Source organism: Oncorhynchus mykiss, chromosome 11 (assembly GCF_013265735.2).
Source record: "Oncorhynchus mykiss isolate Arlee chromosome 11, USDA_OmykA_1.1, whole genome shotgun sequence".
Taxonomy (NCBI): Eukaryota; Metazoa; Chordata; class Actinopteri; order Salmoniformes; family Salmonidae; genus Oncorhynchus; species Oncorhynchus mykiss.
Window position 1 is genome coordinate 7,769,845 of NC_048575.1, and position 20,059 is coordinate 7,789,903.

The window sequence follows — 20,059 nt, forward strand, 5'->3', positions numbered from 1 at the left end:
CTATACAAAGTCCTCTGCATTGTTGCAAAATTGCGGTATGGAGCTCAATTTGGCCTCTGCATGCCTCCGGAAGCTCCGCGTCACATACGGCGCCTCCGACCACCTTTTCGGATTCAAGCATTCACTGGCTTTTTGTATTTGCTTTAATACAGCAGCACTCACTCATCTTCATCTTCATCAGCCCCGGCAGCTCCGGAGAGACTTTTCCAGGTGGCACCTAGAAATCCCCCCAGTGCACACAGTGCCAGTCAAACGTTTGGACACACCTACTTATTCCAGACATTATTTGACTATTTTCTACATTGTAGAATAATAGTGAAGACATCAAAACTATGAAATAACACATATTGAGGGCCCTCGGAGTGTGGTGTCAGGAAAATAACCTCACACTCAACGTCAACAAAACAAAGGAGATGATTGTAGACTTCAGGAAACAGCAGAGGGAACACCCCCCTATCCACATCGACGGGACAGTAGTGGAGAGGGTAGTAAGTTTTAAGTTCCTCGGCGTACACATCACGGACAAACTGAATTGGTCCACCCACACAGACAGCGTTGTGAAGAAGGCGTAGCAGCGCCTCTTCAACCTCAGGAGGCTGAAGAAATTCGGCTTGTCACCAAAAGCACTCACAAACTTCTACAGATGCACAATCGAGAGCATCCTGTCGGGCTGTATCACCGCCTGGTACGGCAACTGCTCCGCCCACAACCGTAAGGCTCTCCAGAGGGTAGTGAAGTCTGCACAACGCATCACCGGGGGCAAACTACCTGCCCTCCAGGACACCTACACCACCCGATGTCACAGGAAGGCCATAAAGATCATCAAGGACAACAACCACCCAAGCCACTGCCTGTTCACCCCGCTATCATCCAGAAGGCGAGGTCAGTACAGGTGCATCAAAGCTGGGACCGAGAGACTGAAAAACAGCTTCTATCTCAAGTCCATCAGACTGTTAAACAGCCACCACTAACATTGAGTGGCTGCTGTCAACACACTGACTCAACTCCAGCCACTTTAATAATGGGAATTGATGGGAAATGATGTAAAATATATCACTAGCCACTTTAAACAATGCTACCTAATATAATGTTTACATACCCTACATTATTCATCTCATATGTATATACTGTACTCTATATCATCTACTGCATCTTTATGTAATACATGTATCACTAGCCACTTTAACTATGCCACTTTGTTTACATACTCATCTCATATGTATATACTGTACTCAATACCATCTACTGCATCTTGCCTATGCCGCTCTGTACCATCACTCATTCATATATCTTTATGTACATATTCTTTATCCCCTTACACTTGTGTCTATAAGGTAGTAGTTTTGGAATTGTTAGCTAGATTACTTGTTGGTTATTACTGCATTGTCGGAACTAGAAGCACAAGCATTTCGCTACACTCACATTAACATCTGCTAACCATGTGTATGTGACAAATAAAATTTGATTTGATTTGATTTGATTTAAATAGGCAATTTAACGTCATAGATTTAGCCGGTGGTAACTTGTGGAATAGACACCGGCTGGAATGCGGTTTTTACAAATGACAAATTATGGTCAGTGGGTGTTCTGGTCAGAGGGTGCTCTGGTCAGAGGGTGTTCTGGTCAGTGGGTGCTCTGGTCAGAGGGTGTTCTGGTCAGTGGGTGCTCTGGTCAGTGGGTGCTCTGGTCAGTGGGTGCTCTGGTTAGTGGGTGCTCTGGTCAGTGGGTGCTCTGGTCAGAGGGTGTGTTCTGGTCAGAGGGTGTGTTCTGGTCAGAGGGTGTTCTGGTCAGAGGGTGTGTTCTGGTCAGAGGGTGTTCTGGTCACAGGGTGTTCTGGTCAGAGGGTGTTCTGGTCAGAGGGTGTTCTGGTCAGTGGGTGCTCTGGTCAGTGGGTGCTCTGGTCAGTGGGTGCTCTGGTCAGAGGGTGTGTTCTGGTCAGTGGGTGCTCTGGTCAGTGGGTGCTCTGGTCAGTGGGTGCTCTGGTCAGTGGGTGTTCTGGTCAGTGGGTGTTCTGGTCAGAGGGTGTTCTGGTCAGAGGGTGTTCTGGTCAGAGGGTGTTCTGGTCAGTGGGTGCTCTGGTCAGTGGGTGCTCTGGTCAGTGGGTGCTCTGGTCAGAGGGTGTGTTCTGGTCAGTGGGTGCTCTGGTCAGTGGGTGCTCTGGTCAGTGGGTGCTCTAGTCAGTGGGTGTTCTGGTCAGTGGGTGTTCTGGTCAGAGGGTGTTCTGGTCAGTGGGTGTTCTGGTCAGTGGGTGTTCTGGTCAGTGGGTGCTCTGGTCAGTGGGTGTTCTGGTCAGTGGGTGCTCTGGTTAGTGGGTGCTCTGGTCAGTGGGTGTTCTGGTCAGTGGGTGCTCTGGTCAGTGGGTATTCTGGTCAGTGGGTGCTCTGGTCAGAGGGTGTTCTGTTCAGTGGGTGCTCTGGTCAGTGGATGTTCTGGTCAGTGGGTGCTCTGGTCAGAGAGTGTTTTGGTCAGTGGGTGCTCTGGTCAGTGGGTGCTCTGGTCAGTGGGTGCTCTGGTCAGTGGGTGCTCTGGTCAGAGGGTGCTCTGGTCAGTGGGTGCTCTGGTTAGTGGGTGCTCTGGTCAGTGGGTGCTCTGGTCAGTGGGTGCTCTGGTCAGTGGGTACTCTGGTCAGTGGGTTCTCTGGTCAGTGGGTGGTCTGGTCAGTGGGTGCTCTGGTCAGTGGGTTCTCTGGTCAGTGGGTGGTCTGGTCAGTGGGTGCTCTGGTCAGAGGGTGGTCTGGTCAGTGGGTTCTCTGGTCAGTGGGTGGTCTGGTCAGTGGGTGCTCTGGTATTCCAAATATTCTTGAATACAAAGCACTATGTTTGAGGCAAATCCAACACAACACATCACTGAGTACCACTCCTCATATTTTCAAGGAGAAAATGTTCAATATTTTCAAGGATAAAAATAAATGGAATGGACATAAGCACAGGCAAAGTCCTAGAGGAAATCCTGGTTCAGTCTGCTTTCCAACAGACACCGGGAGACAAATTCACCTTTCAGCAAGACAATAACCTAAAACACAAGGCCAAATAAACACTGGAATTGCTTACCACGACGTCATTGAATGTTCCTGAGAGGCCTAGTTACAGTTTTGACTTAAATCGACTTGAAATTCTGTGGCAAGACCTGAAAATGATTGTCTAGCAATGATGAACAACCAACTTGACAGAGCTTGAACATTTTTAAAAGAACAATTTGCAAATATTGTACAATCCAGGTATGCAAAGCTCTTAGAGACTTACCCAGAAAGACTCACAGCTGGAATCGCTGCCAGATTCTAACATTGATTGACTTAGGGGTGTGAATACTTATGTAAATTAGATATTTCTGTATTTAATATTTAATACATTTGCCATAATATCTAAAATCATATTTTCACTTTGTCATTATGGGGTATTGTGTGTAGATGGGTGACCAAAAACATAACAGAAAGCATAGTGCGTTATGCTTGCATGTTAGTGTGTAAGAGAGAGAGTGTTTAGATATTTAATTGTGTGCCTATGTATGCATGTGTGTGTGTATGTACGTGTGTGAGAGTGAGAGGGTGAGAGAGTGAGAGAAATCGACAGAGAGAGATAGGGAGCGCGCAGGCGCGAGACTGAGAGAGAGAGAGAGAGAGAGAGTGTCTATCTGCATCAGTGTTCTCTCTGCGTAGCCTACCACAAAACAATTGTCAGTCTCATTGTTGTTGTTCTGAGGTGAGAGAGCCTGTTTGATAGGCTACACTAAACAAAAGCAGTTATCATGTTGCTAAGATGGCTTCCATTGGCTTGTAACGTCACTATATTCATTAGGAGGCTATAAAGGCCTGTGAGTAAACACAAAGACCCAGCGTGACACACACCAAAGAGGAAGACATGAATCTTACGAGGGGCGCTTGGCTAACAGCTTAGCGCCAAACCGCACCACAAACAAACCAGGCCCAGGCCTGATTCATGTTGGTTTAAACTCACTAGACACTAAAAACAAATGGTTCTATATAGCACCAACAAGGGTTCCTCTATCATTACAACCATTTTTAGGGCTATATAGACTTCTTAAAAAATTCTAGAATGGTACTTCTAGAATTTCTCAATCAAAAAGGTTCTACAGATGACCTTATAAAGAACTATACAAGTTAAAAAAAATCCTGGTTATCCATATTATATTGTATATCATTTTTATTATTGTGTTAGTTGACAAGTTGAATCAGGTGCGTTAGCTCTGGGGCGGCTGTGGGTCCCTAAGGAGAGAATTGGGAACCACTGATTTATAGTGATGGGAAACCGAGGCTATCTGAAGGCTTTGGAGCTTTCACCAAACTGTGCTGAAAAACGGTTCATTACTCAGAGCTTCATTATCCTCTCACAGTGCACATTAGTGACATCTACTGGTCAATAAATAGTGGCGAGTATTTCTCAGATTTTTTTTCTTCTATTTTCATCAAAACTCTGTGGCGCAGAGGTAAAGTGGATTAGCGATGCAGTGGTCTTGGACAGAGATAGTCTGTCATTAGAGGAAGAACTGTGACAAGGTCTCTGTCCTTTTTATTTTATTTTTATTTCACCTTTATTTAAACAGGTAGGCTAGTTGAGAACACCTTTATTTAACCAGGTAGGCTAGTTGAGAACACCTTTATTTAACCAGGTAGGCCAGTTGAGAACAAGTTCTCATTTACAACTGCGACCCGGCCAAGATAAAGCAAAGCAGTGCAACAAAAACAACAACAACTCTCTAGCCACTCTCGACCTAAGGGCCCCTTTTAGTGATTCAGAGTGCTAGGCGTCTCAAACACTCTCTCTCTCTCCCTGACTTGCCCCAAACTATCTCTCTCTCAGAACACACACTTACCCCACCCCTATTTTAATGCACCACTCCCACGCTAACTTAACCAACCAGCCACAACGGAGGGAGCAGCCACAACGGAGGGAGCAGCCACAACGGAGGGAGCAGCCACAACGGAGGGAGCAGCCACAACGGAGGGAGCAGCCACAAAAGAGGGAGCAGCCAAAATGGAGGGAGCAGCCACACGGAGGGAGCAGCCACAACGGAGGGAGCAGCCACAACGAAGGGAGCAGCCACAACGGAGGGAGCAGCCACACGGAGGGAGCAGCCACAACAGCCTCTGGATTCCATTCTGGCCCGACTGACGTCGTGTCGTGGTAAGGAAGAACAGGCCTCTGCTCCCTGACTCCATGGGTTCACTGGCTCCGTGTGTGTCTGTGACTCCATGGGTTCACTGGCTCCTTGTGTGTCTGTGACTCTGTGTGTCTGTGACTCTGTGTCCTCCCCGGTCAAGGAGAGGAGAGAAAAGAGAGGAAATAGACAGTGGAGAAGTGTTACCCATTTCCTGTCTCAACTTCCTGTCTCAACTGACCCACAGCCAGAGATGCTATTCCCAGAGAAGAGGAGATGGGGGGGGGGGGGGGGGGGGGGGGTTTGTAAACATGTAAACATGCCAAATCTTTTTGAACAGAGGGAAGAGGTGATAAGAGAGAATGGAAGAGATTCTAGCAAGCTTCCAGAGGGAGAGGAGGGAGGCAGGATGCGCTGTATAGGGCAGGGACGGACATCCGCCAACCGCTAGCAGCCTAGAAGCACCCGCCGGAAGGAAGGGGCCGAGCCTCAGCCGACCCGCTCAGAGCAGCCCTGCTGTAGCCTGCATTGTGGCGTCCGCCGGGCAGCACTACTCTTTCTTAACAAGCTGCCATTTTAAATGACACAACAGACACGCCGCAGCGGATCGTTTAGCCTCCAGTCCTCCTCCCGTACCCATATGGACGTTCGCCTGACCCCTTTGTGCTCCTTGCCCCGGAGAGAGAGGAACGCGAGACATTCAAACAAGGCCAAACAAATGACCCATTGCCAAGGGCAAGCAGTTGATAAAAGCCATGGCAACGGCACTAGTTCTGCTCTGCTCCAGCATTGTTGTGCTTTCTCTTTTTTTGAGACCTTGTGACCTTTGTTTCCTTTGGGATGTTTCCTTTGGGATGTTTCCATAGGGATGTTTCCTTTGGGATGTTTCCATTGGGATGTTTCCTTTGGTATGTTTCCATTCAGATGTTTCCTTTGGTATGTTTCCATTCAGATGTTTCCTATGGGATGTTTCCTTTGGTATGTTTCCTTTGGGATGTTTCCTTTGGGATATTTCCATAGGGATGTTTCCTTTGGTATGTTTCCTTTGGGATGTTTCCTTTGGGATGTTTCCATTGGGATGTTTCCTTTGGTATGTTTCCATTCAGATGTTTCCTTTGGGATGTTTCCATTGGGATGTTTCCTTTAGGATGTTTCCATTGGTATGTTTCCATAGGGATGTTTCCTTTGGTATGTTTCCTTTGGGATGTTTCCTTTGGGATGTTTCCATTGGGATGTTTCCTTTGGTATGTTTCCATTCAGATGTTTCCTTTGGGATGTTTCCATTGGGATGTTTCCTTTAGGATGTTTCCATTGGGATGTTTCCTATGGGATGTTTCCATTGGGATGTTTCCTTTAGGATGTTTCCATTGATATGTTTCCATTCAGATGTTTCCTATGGGATGTTTCCATTGGGATGTTTCCATAGGGATGTTTCCTTTGGTATGTTTCCATTCAGATGTTTCCTTTGGTATGTTTCCATTCAGATGTTTCCTTTGGGATGTTCCCATTGGGATGTTTCCTATGGGATGTTTCCATTGGGATGTTTCCATAGGGATGTTTCCTTTTGTATGTTTCCATTCAGATGTTTCCTATGGGATGTTTCCTTTGGGATGTTTCCATAGGGATGTTTCCATAGGGATGTTTCCATAGGGATGTTTCCATAGGGATGTTTCCTTTGGTATGTTTCCTTTGGGATGTTTCCTTTGGTATGTTTCCATTCAGATGTTTCCTTTGGGATGTTTCCATTGGGATGTTTCCTTTGGGATGAATGGGACAATTACAAATCAAAACTGGATAGTGTTCAGAGATAGATGGGAAGGGTTGAGGGGAGCAGAAGGGTGGGACTGGATAGTGTTCAGAGATAGATGGGAGGGGTTGAGGGGAGCAGAAGGGTGGGACTAAGAACAAATAAAAAAACATAACTCATGTAAACTATACCGTGTCCGTAAAATGCATATAGTATGTATAAGCTGAACGTAGAAGCATAAGTATTGTTCTCCATTATTTTACTTCAATTAGGGGAGGGGGTTAGGGAAAAATCATTAAAAAAAGGAAAAACATGTATTTAAAAAATATATTTGATATGGGGGATTGGAAATTATGCAGACAATTACATTGATAGAAGCCACAATCTATATGCAATATGAAAGCTGATCTGCCCCCTAAAATAAAATAAAAAATAAAAAAGAGCTATATTTTTGTTTATTTTTGACCATTTCAATTTAAACATTTATTGACATCATCTTTGGAGGACAAAGTTATTGAACTAGAAGATCTGGAGTGTGTGACAGGCCAGGGGTGAATGTGAGTTTTCACACCCCTCGACTTTTTCCACATTAAATAGATATAATTTACATTTTTACATCTAATTTACAGCCATTTGGCCTGGGTAGCCATTTGATTAGCTGTTCAGGAGTCTTATGGCTTGGGGGTAGAAGCGATTTTTAGGAGCCTCTTGGAACGAGACTTGGCACTTCGGTACCACTTGCCGTGCGGTAGTAGGGAGAACAGTCTATGACTAGGGTGGCTGGAGTCTATGACAATTTTTAGGGTCTTCCTCTGACACCGCCTGGTATAGAGGTCCTGGTTGGCAGGAAGCTTGGCCCCAGTGATGTACTGGGCTGTACGCACTACACTCTGTAGTGGCTTGCGGTTGGAGGCCGAGCAGTTGCCATACCAGGCGGTGATGCAACCCGTCAGGATGCTCTCGGTGGTGCAGCTGTAAAACCTTTTGAGGACCCATGCCAAATCTTTTCAGTCTCCTGAGGGGAAATAGGTTTTGTCATGCCATCTTCACGACTGTCTTGGTGTGCTTGGAACATGTTTGTTTGTTGGTGATGTGGACGCCAAGGAACTTGAAGCTCTCAACCTGCTCCACTACAGACCCGTTGATGAGAATGGGGGAGTGCCCGGTCCTCAATCAACTCCTTCGTCTTGATCACGTTGAGGGAGAGGTTGTTGTCCTTGCACCACACGGTCAGGTCTCTGTGATAAGCAAACTTAATGATGGTGTTGGAGTCGTGCCTGGACGTGCAGTCATGTGTGAACAGGGAGCACAGGAGGGGGCTGAGCACGCACCCCTGAGGGGCCCCCGTGTCGAGGATCAGCATGGCGGATGTGTTGTTACCTACCCTTACCACCTGGGGGCGGCCCTTCAGAATCCATTTGCAGAGGGAGGTGTTTAATCCCAGAGTCCTTAGCTTGAACGGTGAGCTGTTGTCAATGAATAGCATTCTCACATAGGTGTTCCTCTTGTCCAGGTGTGAAAGGGCAGTGTGGAGTGCAATAGAAATTGCATAATCTGTGGATCTGTTGGTGTGGTATGCAAATTGGAGTGGGTCTAGGGTTTCTTAATGATGTTGATGTGAGCCATGACCAGCCTTTCTACGTGTCAGTAGTTATTTAGGCAGGTTACCTTAGTGTTCTTGGGCACAGGGACTATGGTGGTCTGCTTGAAACATGGTATTACAGACTCAGACAGGGAGAGGTTGAAAACGTGAGTTAAGTCCTCCCGGGTGGCGCAGTGGTTAAGGGCGCTGTACTGCAGCGACAGCTGTGCCACCAGAGACTCTGGGATCGCGCCCAGGCTCTGTCATAACCGGCCGCGACAGGGAGGTCTGTGGGGCGACGCACAATTGGCCTAGCATTGTCCGGGTTAGGGAGGGTTTGGCCGGTAGGGAAATCCTTGTCTCATCGCGCACCAGCAACTCCTGTTGCGGGCCGGGTGCAGTGCGCGCTAACTAAGGTTGCCAGGTGCACGGTGGTTCCTCCGGCACATTGGTACGGCTGGCTTCCGGTTGGATGGCACTGTGTTAAGAAGCAGTGTGGCTTGGTTGGGTTGTGTATCGGAGGACGCATGACTTTCAACCTTCGTCTCTCCCGAGCCCGTACGGGAGTTGTAGCGATGAGACAAGATAGTAGCTACTAATAATTGGATACCACGAAGTTGGGGAGAAAAAGGGGTAAAAAAATAAATACATGTCAGTTAAGACACTTGCCAGCTGGTCAGCACATGCTCAGTGTACAGGTAATCCATCTAGCCCTGCGGCCTTATGAATGTTGACCTGTTTGAAGGTCTTACTCACATCGGCTGCAAAATACGTGAGTCGTCTGTAACAGCTGATGCTGATGCTGATGCTCTCGTGCATGTTTCAGTGTTATTTGCCTCGAAGCGAGCATAGAAGCTATTTAGCTCGTCTGGTAGGGTCGTGTCACTGGGCAGCTCTCGGCTGGGCTTCCCTTTGTAGTTCGTAATAGTTTGCATGCCCTGCCACATCCGACGAGTGTCGGAGCCGTTGTAGTACGATTCGAGTTCGATACGATACATGATTCCATATCTGTTATTTCATGTAAAACATTTAAAAAATAAAGAAAAACCCTAGAATGAGTAGGTGTGTCCAAACTTTTGACTGGTGCTGTAAGTATTCAGACCCTTTGCTATGAGACTCAAAGTTGAGTTTCCAATTTGCATCCTTGAGATGTTTAAACAACTTGATTGGAGTCCACCTTTGGTAAATTCAAATGATTGGACATGATTTGGAAAGGCACAGTAGCGTCCATCATTCTTCAATGGAAGGAGTTTGGAACCTTCAAGACTCTTCTTTGAGCTGGCCACCCTGCCAAACTGAGCAATAGGGGGAGAAGGGCATTGAGAGGTGACCAAGAACCTGATGGTCACTCTGACAGAGCTATAGAATTCCTCTGTGGAGATAGGAGAACCTTCCAGAAGCACAACCATCTCTGCAGCACTCCACCAATCAGGCCTTTATGGTAGAGTGGCCAGACAGAAGCCACTCCTCAGTAAAAGGCACATGACAGCACGCTTGGAGTTTGCCAACAGGCACTTAAAGGAATCTCAGACCATGAGAAACAAGATTATCTGGTCTGAGGAAACCAAGATTGAACTCATTGGCCTGAATGCCAAGCGTCACGTCTGGAGGAAACCTGGCACCATCCTTACAGTGAAGCATGGTGGTGGCAGCATCATGATGTGGAGATGTTTTTCAGCGGCAGGGACTGGGAGATTAGTCAGGATCAAGGGAAAGATCCCATCTCATATGTATATACTCTACTCTATACTATTCTACTGTATCTTAGTCCAATGCTGCTCTGACATATATGTATATATATTATTAATCCTTTCCTTACTTAGATTTACGTGTATTTTGGCTATATGTTGGGAAACTGTTAGACATCACTTGTTAGATATTACTGCACTGTCGGAGCTAGAAGCACAAGCATTTCACTACACCCGCAATAACATCTGCTAAACACATGTATGTGAGCAATAAAATTTGATTTAAATTTGACACACACACACACACACACACACACGCACACACAGTTATCTTCAACTCCAGGAGATAACGGATGAGTTGGTTTGGGGTGGTAGGGTGGGTAATCAGTGGTCCTCCTCTGGGATGAGTTGGTTTGGGGCGGTAGGGTGGGTAACCATGGTCCCTCATCTGGGATGAGTTGGTATGGGGCGGTAGGGTGGGTAATCAGGGGTCCTCATCTGGGATGAGTTGGTTTGGGGTGGTAGGGTGGGTAACCATGGTCCCTCATCTGGGATGAGTTGGTTTGGGGTGGTAGGGTGGGTAATCAGGGGTCCTCATCTGGGATGAGTTGGTTTGGGGTGGTAGGGTGGGTAGTAGGGTGGGTAACCATGGTTCCAATTCTGGGATGAGTTAGTATGGGGTGGTAGGGTGGGTAATCAGGGGTCCTCATCTGGGATGAGTTGGGTTGGGTGGTAGGGTGGGTAATCAGGGGTCCTCATCTGGGATGAGTTGGTTTGGGGTGGTAGGGTGGGTAATCAGGGGTCCTCATCTGGGATGAGTTGGTTTGGGGTGGTAGGGTGGGTAGTAGGGTGGGTAACCATGGTTCCAATTCTGGGATGAGTTGGTATGGGGTGGTAGGGTGGGTAATCAGGGGTCCTCATCTGGGATGAGTTGGGTTGGGTGGTAGGGTGGGTAACCATGGTCCCTCATCTGGGATGAGTTGGTATGGGGTGGTAGGGTGGGTAACCATGGTCCCTCATCTGGGATGAGTTGGTATGGGGTGGTAGGGTGGTAGGGTGGGTAACCATGGTCCCTCATCTGGGATGAGTTGGTATGGGGTGGTAGGGTGGTAGGGTGGGTAACCATGGTCCCTCATCGAGGGCTAAAGAAACACAAAGGAAGGGGTGTGACTGTTGAAAAGTATTTGAAGGGGTGGTCATCTGGGTTGAGTGGGTGACAGACATGTAGCTAACTCTATGTTGTGGCAGGTTTAGGAGAGCTAGGGGGTCTAGTTTGGGAAAATCTGCTCTGTCCTTGTGTCCTCATGCTGGAAAGGCCTGAGAAGTGAACCCTTGACTGGCACTCAACAGGTCACTGGGACTGAGAAACATACTGCTGGCCATGCAGGCTGTGTGTGTGTGTGTGTGTGTGTGTGTGTGTGTGTGTGTGTGCGTGCGAGAGAAGGTTAATGTGAGAGAGAGAAAGTGTGTGCAGTACACCACGTTTCTCCTACAAACCCATCTGTCGGTGTGTGTGAAGTGTGCGATACTTCAGGTCCTTCTTCTCCCTGTGTGATGCCCTTTACTTCTCCTCAAATCAAAATCAAAGTTTATTTGTCACAGATTTGCAGATGTTATGGGGTGGGAATCGATCATGTCAGACACGCCGCTTTCATCAGCGGGACGGAGACAAATCTGCCAAGGCATAGCCATCCCATTTCCTGTCTCGGCAACGGATATAAAAAGGGAGATGTACCGTATGACTGTCCTGAAAGATCACAAGACTGAGCACTCATAGCAGATGCATACTGACATTCCAAGTATACAATGCACAGACTGGTGGCTAATAACAAAGGCTTAGAAGGAAGGATGAGAGGAAGGATGAGAGGAAGGAGAGAGGGAGTAAGGAGAGAGGAAGGAGAGAGGAAGGAGGGAGGAAGGAGGGAGGAAGGAGAGAGGAAGGGGAGAGGAAGGGGAGAGGAAGGGGAGAGGAAGGAGAGAGGAAGGAGGGAGGAAGGAGAGAGGAAGGAGAGAGGGAGTAAGGAGAGAGGAAGGAGGGAGGAAGGAGAGAGGGAGTAAGGAGAGAGGAAGGAGGAAGGAAGGAGAGAGGGAGTAAGGAGAGAGGAAGGAGAGAGGAAGGAGGGAGGAAGGAGAAAGGGAGTAAGGAGAGAGGAAGGAGAGAGGAAGGAGGGAGGAAGGAGAGAGGGAGTAAGGAGAGAGGAAGGAGATAGGAAGGAGGGAGGAAGGAGAGAGGAAAGGGGAGTACGGAGGGAATAAGGAGAGAGGAAAGGGGAGTACGGAGGGAATGAGGAGAGAGGAAAGGGGAGTACGGAGGGAATAAGAAGAGAGGAAAGGGGAGTACGGAGGGAATAAGGAGAGAGGAAAGGGGAGTACGGAGGGAATAAGGAGAGAAGAAAAGGGAGTACGGAGGGAATAAGGAGAGAGGAAAGGGGAGTACGGAGGGAATAAGGAGAGAGGAAAGGGGAGTACGGAGGGAATAAGGAGAGAGGAAAGGGGAGTACGGAGGGAATAAGGAGAGAGGAAAGGGGGAGGAAAAAGGGCACAAGAAGGGAAGCAGGAGGAGGAAGGAGAGAGGGAAGAGGGAGTGAGGAGGGAGGAAGGAGAGAGGGAGGAGGGAGGAAGGAGGGAGTGAGGAAGGAGGGAGGGAGTGAGGAGGGAGGAAGGAGAGAGGGAGGAGAGAGGGAGGAGGGAGTGAGGAGGGAGGAAGGAGAGAGGGAGGAGGGAGGAAGGAGAGAGAGAGGGAGGAGAGCGTGAGGAGGGAGTGAGGAGGGAGTGAGGAGGGAGGAAGGAGGGAGTGAGGAGGGAGAGAGGGAGGAGGGAGGAAGGAAGGAAGGAAGGAAGGAAGGAAGGAAGGAAGGAGGGAGGAAGGGCACTATAATAGTACAGTATTAGGGCCCACTGAGAAAATTACAAACCTCTGACCAAGAGTCATTTTGACAAATATGTAAAATATGTAGAATTAAACGCTGATAGACATGCAGTGTGAGACGTCCATCTTTAAGCCACTACAGCTACATTAACTAGTCTCACCCAGGCCTATAGATAGAGTTCAACACACTATCCTCCATAGTTCCATGACAATAACAATCCAATTGACATTCATGCCAGAATGTATGTCTTTAGGTGCCAACATGGCACCTGTAAAAAGTCCCCATTTGAAACGCTGCCAAACGCCTGTATTGTATTTCTATGGCTCTGTTGCTCACCCAGGCCTCTGTAATGTGTGGGTGAGTACAGTAGCTATGTGGCCCTGTGCGGTTGGAGTAAAACCCCTCGGTCCACACCACCGATCTGTTTGATGCTGGAGTCTTGGCACCAGCCAGACTGAGACAGGCCAGTGTTGTGTCTGTCTTTCTCTAGTGGGCTGGCCGGGGCCTTGGTTGGTTCAGTTGCTTTATTCAGCTGTTTTCTTTGCTTAGCTTACAGTATGTATGGGCCTGTATTCACATAGCATCTCAGGATATGAGTGCTGATCTAGGATCAGTTTAGCCTTTTAGATCATAATAAACCTGATCTGAGATCAGCACTCTTGCTCTTGAGATGTTTTGTGAATCCAGGTCCTGACAGTTGGAGTGTGTGTTGATGCTGGCCGGCCAAAGATGGCTGCATTTTTTGCTCACTACCTTCCTACGGTCCGATGAAAGTTGTTTCTAGGTTTTCTGTGGGCTTCAAACGAAATGGCAGCAGTGCTAGCCCTGGCTGAAACATATAGCTGCCAGTGAAGAGTGGAATTTCAATACGCGGGCCCCAAAAACACTGCTCCACATTTCCTGCCAGTCTGCTTCCTGCGTGGACACTCTTGTGGAGGTTGCCTTGTCTTTCGCTCTGTGCTATTTCTCTCCAGACCCAAAAATGTCAATAATATAACAAGCAGAGACAAAAAATATACTTTGTAATCTCATAATCGCCACTATTATGTCTCAGAACTCAGCCTAGGCTGTCCTCCTCTCACCATCTATAACAAACACAAACACAATGGTGAATAGTCATGGATACTTGTCTGATGTTTGGGTTGCTCCCGTATTCCTCAGTGGCAGTCTGAACCCTCTATTTTCTATTCAATGAAAATACTGCATTTGTATCAACTGCATTAATATATATATACACCGTTGCTGACAGGTATATAAAATCGAGCACACAGCCATGCAATCACCATAGACAAACATTGGCAGCAGAATGGCCTGAAGAGATCATTGAATTTAAACTTGAAACCGTCATAGGATGCCACCTTTCCAACAAGTCAGTTCGTCAAATTTCTGCCTTGCTAGAGTTGCCCCGGTCAACTGTAAGTGCTGTTATGGTGGAAACATCTAGGAGCAACAAAGGCTCAGCCGCGAAGTGGTAGGCCACACAAGCTCACAGAACGGGACCCCAAAGTGCTGAAGCTCGTAGCGTGTAAAAATCATCTGTCCTCGGTTGCAACACTCACGACTGAGTTCCAAACTGCCTCTAGAAACAATGTCAGGAGCTTCATGAAATGGGTTTCCATGGCCGAGCAGCCGCACACAAGCCTAAGATCACTGCCAAGTGTCGGCTGGAGTGGTGTAAAGCTCGCTTCAATTGTACTCTGGACCAGTGAAAACATGTTCTCTGGAATGATGAATCACGCCTCACCATCTGGTAGCCTGACGGACAAATCTGGGTTTGGCGGATGCCAGGAGAACGCTACCTGCCCCAATACATAATGCAAACTGCTTCCAACTTTGTGGCAACAGTTTGGGGAAGGCCCTTTCCTGTTTCAGCATGACAATGCCCCCTGTGCACCACGTGAGGTCCATACAGAAATGGTTTGTCGAGATCGGTGAGGAAAACTTGACTGGCCTGCACAGAGCCCTGACCTCAACCCCATCGAACACCTTTGGGATGAATTGGAACGCCGACTGCGAGCCAGGCCTAATCGCCCAACATCACCGACTGCGAGCCAGGCCTAATCGCCCAACATCAGTGCCCGACTTCACTATGTGGCTGAATGGAAGCAAGTCCTGCAGCAATGTTCCAACATCTGGTGGAAAGCCTTCCCAGAAGAGTGGAGGCTGTTATAGCAGCAAAGGGGTGGGGGGGGGGGGGGGGGACCAACTCCATATTAATGGCCATGATTTTGGAATGAGACATCATGTAGTGTATATGTATTGTATGCACATATACTGTACAGATGAAGTCGGAAGTTTACATACACTTATGTTGGAGTTATAAAAAATTGTTTTTCAACCACTTCACAAATGTCTTGTTAACAAACTATAGTTTTGGCAAGTCGGTTAGGACATCTACTTTGTGCATGACACAAGTAATTTTTCCAACAACTGTTTACAGACAGATTACTTCACTTATAATTCACTGTATCACAATAACAATGGGTCAAACGTTTACATACACTAAGTTGACTGTGTCTTTAAACAGCTTGGAAAATTCAAGGAAATTATGTCATGGCTTTAGAAGCATCTGATAGGCTAATTGACATCATTTGATTGGGGGTGTGCCTGTGGATTTATTTCAAGGCCTACCTTCAAACTCAGTGCCTCTTTTCTTGAGATCATGGGAAAATGAAAAGAAATCAAAAGACCTCAGAAAGAAAATTGTAGACCTCCACAAGTCTGGTTCATCATTGGGAGCAATTTCCAAATGTCTGAAGGTACCATGTTCATCTGTACACCATGGGACCACGCAGCCGTCATGTCTCATGTCTCCTAGAGATGAACGTACTTTGGTGCGAAAATTCTAAATCAATCCCAGAACAACAGCAAAGGACCTTGTGAAGATGCTAGAGGAAACAATTACAAAAGTATCTATATCCACAGTAAAAATGAGTCCTATATCAACATAACCTGAGAGGCCGCTCAGCAAGGAAGAAGCCACTGCTCCAAAACCGCCATTAAAAAAAGCCAGACTACGGTTTGCAACTGCACATGGGGACAAAGATCGTACTTTTGGAGAAATGTCCTCTGGTCTGAGGACAAAATATAACTATTTGGCCATAATGACCATCATTATGTTTGGAGAAAAAAGGGGAAGGCTTGCAAGCCAAAGAACACCATCCCAACCGTGAAGCACAGGGGTGGCAGCATCATGTTGTGGGGGTGCTTTGCTGCAGGAGGGACTGGTGCACTTCACAAAATAGATGGCGTCATGAGGTAGAAGAATTATGTGGATATATTGAAGCAACATCTCAAGACATCAGTCAGGAAGTCAAAGCTTGGTCGCAAATGAGTCTTCCAAATGGACAAATGACCCCAAGCATACTTCCAAAGTTGTGGGAAAATGGCTTAAGGACAACAAAGTCAAGGTATTGGAATGGCCATCACAAAGCCCTGACCTCAATCCTATAGAAAAGGTGTGGGCAGAACAGAAAAAGTGTGTGCGAGCAAGGAGGCCTACAAACCTGACTCAGTTACACCAGCTCTGTCAGGAGGAATTGGCCAAAATTCACCTAACTTATTGTGGGAAGCTTGTGGAAGGCTATCCGAAACGTTTGAATGTGATGAATGTGAATGTGATGAAACAAATAAAAGCTGAAATAAATCATCCTTTCTACTATTCTGACATTTCACATTCTTAAAATAAAGTGGTGATCCTAACTGACTTAAAACAGGGAATATTTACTAGGATTAAATGTCAGGAATTGTGAAAAACTGAGTTTAAATGTATTTGGCTGAGGTGTATGTAAACTTCCGACTTCAACTGTAGGTATGTGGTGTATAATAGGACTAAGAGCAGCAGACTCCACTTATTCAAATCAACACGTGAATGAATAGAGAATATTCATATTATCATTATAACTCCTGATCCATGGAAGCCAAATCTTCTCATATCAGTGGTTGATAAATAAACGTCCTTGTAATTATTCAACTGACTAATGCTAAAATTTGTGTATTTGATTCCCCTCATTGAAGTGTCTTAACAGAGTAACTGCAAAATAGACAAACAACGGTCAAATTACAACAAGAATGTGTGTTTATTACGCATGCTGGGCTGTCAAATTATTTGGCAACGGTCCGTGTCCCTCCATCACGCAAGATCAATAAGAAACCAGCTAAAGAGAATGTATTTGGGTTTTGAAAGCATGAAAGGCCATAAGTAGTTTCTTGCATCTATAAAAGTTGGTTCCATTGAAGACATTTAAAAAACAAAATGTCTTCCCACAAAGTTCTAAATACATCAATGAACGCTACATGATGGATGAAGTGCTAGATAACAACAACCTAAGACTTTGTCACTGCTAATATCTTCCTCCAGCTGTTTTAAATGACATCTGTGAGGATTGAGAGACTCGTAAAACAACCAGAGGGAAGAGAGTGATATAGTGATGTGTCTCTGAGCTAAAAAATCAGATGGATGACTGATCCATAATCAGGGTCCAGTCTAAATCCATCAACTTCCATTTAGGAACCTCATAGCAACAAATAAGAAATACAGCAATTACCAATCACACTGCTCCTGGCACAATACAATCTTCAAAAACAAAACAACAGGCCTTCTACAGCTGCATTGCTTGCTGTTTGGGGTTTTAGGCTGGGATTCTGTACAAGCACTTTGTGACATCTGCTGATGTAAAAATAGCTTTCTAAATACATTTGATTGATTTCATTTCTGATCTCCAAACATGGTGGTTCCTTAAATGGATACTTTGGGATTAGCAGTTTAAAGGGAGTTGCTAACCAGTGTAAGGGAGGTATGTTAGTATAATGACTGGAAGTCTAGGGCATCTGCTAGCATGCTAGCAGATACCCACAGATTTACAGTTATTGCCATTGGCTTGCAAAACTACCTCTAACTTCCTTCCTACTGGACACAGAGACATAAAAATTGTATCCACAAGTTAATCTGACTCTTGGGACGTAGATAATTGCCAAAAATATCCTTTTAATGTTCAACCACGATTGATGACCCACTTTTTGGGTCATCAAACGCAGGTTCTGGAATTCAACAAACACAATCACAATGCGTTGAGCCACAACGCCCACCACAGCCCACAAGAATTCAGCCAAGACCCGACAGTAAGTGCTCCTGTCCTTTTGGGAACAACAACATAACACAATTCTGTGCATGCATGCCTGACTTCACATTATCTACATAAGCACATTAGGTTTGGACTATTCTACCATAACATGACAGGAGAAAACCTTCGTGACAGTGGTTCTGGCTAGGTAAAGACAGCCAGTGTGATCAGCAGGTCTATGTGTGCTCCGGGGCCCGGTTTCCCAAAAGCCATGGAACTTAGACTTACGAGAGTTTTAACGATGCATCGTAAAACTAAAGGCTGAAGATTTCACACCAATTTACCACCCAAAAAAACAAGCAGTGCACTTGTTACAAAGGGGACACTTAACTGTCTCGTTACAGGAGCTGTCCCGTGCTGAACATTCTTCCAGAATATAGACTAAAGAGTTTGCTGTAGCTCTTAAATGATGTATGCCTATTCAAAGTCATATTTTTTTTTTTTACACAATGCAGTTTCCCATCAGGAGAAGACATGTTTTCTAGTCTATTGTGTTTGTATTATATTGGCCATGTGTTCTGTACTCTAAGTGTTTGTATTATGTTTGCCATGTGTTCTGTATTCTAAGTGTTTGTATAATGTTGGCCATGTGTTCTGTATTCTAAGTGTTTGTATTATGTTAGCCATGTGTTCTGTACTCTAAGTGTTTGTATTATGTTTGCCATGTGTTCTGTATTCTAAGTGTTTGTATAATGTTGGCCATGTGTTCTGTATTCTAAGTGTTTGTATAATATTGGCCATGTGTTCTGTATTCTAAGTGTTTGTATTATGTTTGCCATGTGTTCTGTATTCTAAGTGTTTGTATTATGTTGGCCATGTGTTCTGTATTCTAAGTGTTTGTATTATGTTGGCCATGTGTTCTGTAGGCAGCAGCAGGCTCATAAGCATTCATTCAAACAGCACTTTCCTGCATTTGCCAACAGCTCTTAGCAATGCTTGCTTCACAGCATTGTTTATGACTTCAAGCCGATCAACTCCCAAGATTAGGCTGGCAATTCTATAGTGCCTATAAGAACATCCAATAGTCAAAGGTATATGAAATACAAATGGTATAGAGAAATAGTCCTATAACTCCTATAATAACTACAACCTAAAACTTCTTAACTGTGAATATTGAAGACTCATGTTAAAAGGAACCACCAGCTTTCATATGTTCTCATGTTCTGAGCAAGGAACTGAAACGTTAGCTTTTTTTACATGGCACATATTGCACTTTTACTTTCTTCTCCAACACTGTGTTTTTTCATAATTTAAACCAAATTGAACATGTTTCATTATTTATTTGAGACTAAATAGATTTTATTATATTATATTATATTAAGTATTATATTATGGTAAAATAAAAGTGTTCATTCAGTATTGTTGTAATTGTCATTACTACAAATATATATAAAAATCGGCCGATTATTCGTTATTGGCTTTTTTTGGTCCTCCAATAATCGGTATCGGCGTTGAAAAATCATAATCAGTCGACCTCTAGTACGGAGACGGATAGAGTAAATTAACAAGCGTCCAGGTAGAGGGGAAAGAAGGGAAGTGGTGTGTGTGTGCATTTGTGCATGTGTGTGTGTGTGTGTGTGTGTGTGTGTGTGTGTGTGTGTGTGTGTGTGTGTGTGTGTGTGTGTGTGTGTGTGTGTGTGTGTGTGTGTGTGTGTGTTGAGGGAAGGATTGGTAGTGGTGATAGAATCAGTTCAGTGTCTTTTTTTTGGCAAGCGATCAAACAAGGAGCACATCTTGTTCTATTATATAATATCCTGCTGTTGCGGCCAGCCTCTGAGCCTGCTGGTCAGACAGTCTGCTCTGGACTTATTCAAATCCAATCTACTTGTTTTGTGCCCCCTCGTGCGGTGGAGGAGATCTTCGTGGGCTTTACTCAGCCTTGCCTTAGGGTAGTAAGTTGGTCTGTTGATATCCCTCTAGTGCTGTGGGGGGGG

General features: G+C 45.8%; 1 protein-coding gene across 1 annotated transcript in view; it reads right to left on the minus strand.

Moving 5' to 3' along the window:
- The window catches only part of LOC110535206 (reversion-inducing cysteine-rich protein with Kazal motifs), a 91,622-nt gene that overhangs the window by 63,755 nt on the left and 7,808 nt on the right, over positions 1–20,059 (minus strand). The gene's annotated exons all lie outside the window — the stretch shown is intronic.